The sequence below is a fragment of the Gopherus evgoodei genome, chromosome 21 (assembly GCF_007399415.2).
Source record: "Gopherus evgoodei ecotype Sinaloan lineage chromosome 21, rGopEvg1_v1.p, whole genome shotgun sequence".
In the NCBI taxonomy this organism is placed as follows: Eukaryota; Metazoa; Chordata; order Testudines; family Testudinidae; genus Gopherus; species Gopherus evgoodei.
In genome coordinates, this window is record NC_044342.1 from 7,626,288 (window position 1) to 7,630,069 (window position 3,782).

Consider the following 3,782-nt stretch of genomic DNA (forward strand, 5'->3'; position numbering starts at 1 on the left):
TCCCCTTCAGCTCACCCAAATAGCAGAAAAACTGTTAATTGATCACTTTTCTACTAGGACTGTAGATTGTTTGAGTTAACTCCAAAAATTAGTCACAATTAATTGCCATTTGAATTGCAATGTCAAACAACAGCATACCAATTAAAATTTATTAAATATTTTGGATGTTTTGCTACATTTTCAAATATATTGATTTCAATTACAACACAGAATACAAAGTGTACACTGTTCACTTTATATTATTATTTTATTACTAATATCTACATTTTAAAAAATAAAATAAATAGTATTTTTCAGTCACCTAATACAAGTACTGTTTATCATGAAATTGCAACTTACAAATGTAGATTTTTTTTTGTTACATAACTGCACTCAAAAACAAAACAATGCAAAACTTCAGAGCCTACAAGTCCACTCAGTCCTACTTATTGTTCAGCCAATTGCTAAGACAAACAAGTTTATTTACATTTATGGGAGACAATACTGCCCACTTCTTTTTTATAATGTCACCAGAAAGTGAGGACAGGTGTACACATGGGACTTTTGTAGCCAGCTTTGCAAGGTATTTGCGTGCCAGTTATGCTAAACATTGATATGCCCCTTCATGCTTCAGCAACCATTCCAGAGGACATGCTTCCAAGCTGATGACACTGGTTAAAAAAAAAAGTTAATTAAATTTGTGACTGAACTCCTTAAGGGAGAATTGTAAGTTTCCAGCTCTATTTTACCCACATTCTGCCATATATTTCATGTTAGAGCAGTCTTGGATGATGATTCAGCACATGTTCGTTTTAAGAACACTTTCTCTGCAGATTTCACAAAATACAAAGAAGGCACCAATGTGAGATTTCTAAAGATAGATACAGCACTTGACCCAAGGTTTAAGAGTCTGAAGTGCCTTCCAAAATCTGAGAGATACGAGGTGCTAAGCATACTTTCAGAAGTCTTAAAAGAGCAACACTCCAATGCAAAAATTACAGAATCCAAACCACCAAAAAAGAAAATCAACCTTCTGCTGGTGGCATCTGACTCAGATGATGAAAATGAACATGCGTCGGTCCGCACTGCTCTGGATTGTTATTGAGCAGAACACATCATCAGCATAGATCCTCTCGAATGGTGATTGAAGCATGAAGGGACATATGAATCTTTAGCTCATCTGGCATGTAAATATCTTGCTATGGAGACTACAAAAGTGCCATGATAATACCTGCTCTCAGTTTCAGGTGACATTGTGGACAAGAAATGGGCATCATTATCATCTGCAAATGTAAACAAACTTGTTTGTCTGAGTGATTGGCTGAACAAGAAGTAAGACTGACTGGACTTGTAGGTTCTAAAGTTTTATATTGTTTTATTTCTGAATGCAGTTATTTTTGAACATAATTCTACATTTGTAAGTTGTACTTTCATGATAAAGAGATTGCACTACAGTACTTGTAATAGGTGAATTGAAAAATACTACTTATTTTATTTTTTAAAATGTAAATATTTATAATAAAAATAAATATAAAGTAAGCACTGTACACTTTGTATTCTGTGTTATAATTGAAATCAGTATATTTTAAATTTTAAAATGGAGAAAATATCCAAAATATTTAAATAAATGGTATTCTATTATTATTTATCAGTGCAATTAATGGCACGATTAATCACAATTAATTTTTTTAATTGCTTGACAGCCTTATTTTCTACACCTGTTCTCAACTTCTTTCATACATCAATGTATAGATATAAAGACCAAAAGGGATAATTATATCATCTCATCTGATGTCCACTAGGACACATGGCAAAGAATGTCCCCAGTTAGCCCTGCAGTGAGCTCAACTAATTGTGTGAGGTTAAAACATATTTTCCAGAAAGCTTCCAGGGCCAAATTTCAAACATGTTTATGTGACTTGTGGGAGTTTCAAAAGCCTCTGGGAAACTTGATTTAAATTCATTAATTTATTCATATTTATTTTATTATTTATTATTATTAATTCATAAATTAAATTGAGTTAAATGGGTTTTAGACAGCTAAATGCTCTTAAAATCCCATTAGTTGACTAAATACCTTTGAAAATCTGGCCCAGACTGACTTGCTCAAGGCTATACGGGAAGGCTGTGGTAGATCAGAGAAAAGAAACTAAGGGCTAGTCTACACTAGAATCATTACAGTGATGCTGCTGTACCGATGTAGTTGCACCGCTGTCACGTTGTTCGAATGTAGATGCTCTATGCCACCTCCCCAAGCAGTGGTAGCTGTGTCGTCAGAAGAGCTTCTCCTCCTGACATAGCATTGTCCACACTGGTGCTTAGGCATGGGCGGTGCATGAACCTCCCCATTTGGGGAGGCTAGCCCCCTGCCCTGCCCCTTCCATCTAGGTCCCCCACTACTCCACCCCCCCACTCTTGCTCCCAGGGGCCAAAGGAGCCTGAAGCCACCCACCATAGCTGGAGAGTTCCAGCCCGCCCACCCAAGCCACCCCAAGCCCCAGCCAACCTGCCCACCTGAGCCGCCTCCAGTGCCTGCCCGCCCAAGCTGCCCTGAGCCCCAGCCACCTGTGGCTCATGCCCGGCAGGGAGCATTAGCAGAGGTTTAGAGAGTCTTATGCTCCCTCAGCCCCTCGTACATGCCACCCATACACATAGGTCAGTGTAACTTACGATGCTCAAGGGGGTGACTTAATCACATCATGAGTGACATAAATTATACCGAAGTAAGCACTAGCGCATGCAAGCCCCAAGTCACCCAATGACAGATGAGGGCTGTAATCACTGGAGTATCCTTCCTCTTAAAAACTGAGATGGAGCAATAAATGGTCAGGCAATGTTTGTTACACAGGTGCCCCTGCTTCCTAATCTGTAAGGATTTCCAGGTGCTATTAAAGGCAATGCCAATTTACTAGGTGGCCTATAGAAATGATGCATGTTTATGTTCTACAGAAAGGCATTGAAATGTAAGCAAATCCCAAACTCTCCTTCCTAAAAAAAACAGGCATGACAATAGCCAAGGGAGACTTTCTAAAATATGAGTAAAGCGAAGGGGGACAACTCAGAGGCAAGCTAGAAATATCTCAGGATGGAGCCCCTGGTCCTGGTGCAAGTAGGTTTTGGTCCTAATTGGCTTTGATGAGTCTTTTAAATAAATGCTGGTGGTTTTCAAAATGCTATCTATATTGGTGGCTCTTCATATGGGAATTACACCAATGTTAATTAAGACAACGTTTACTATTAAAAAGCCAATGAGAAACTAGGAAATAATTAATTTTGGTAGCAGAAATACAGATATGCAAAAGGCAGATTGAAAGTTAGTTAATCAAGTGGCATGATTATAATTGATTACATGAAGGATAGTAGTCTAATTTTACATTAGACATGCCCATTGTCCATCAAGATACGGTGAGAGAAAGCATCACCCCGGAATGGCGTCATTTCATCTTAGAGTGTGCGTATAAAATCCAGCGTGTGACTATATTGCAATTCCTGCTCACTTTAGCTAACAAGTTTATTCTAAACAAAGCTTTTAATTGTTTCATTCATTGTGCCATTCCCAATGCTCCAGTAAACTCAATTATCCATCACCGCCCTGGAGGCTCAAACCTTAAAGAATTCAGGTTGGTTTTATTGCTTATCATTGAACTACTAACTGGGAATAGATAAATCTAAGGTTACAACACCCGATTCCTACATGGTGCTCAGTACCTCCAAGGAAATGATGCATGCCCTCAACTGCCTCTGAAAGCCAGGGAGAAGATACTCAGGGGCAGACTTGTGTCATCTCCCAAGACTGGGCTAAG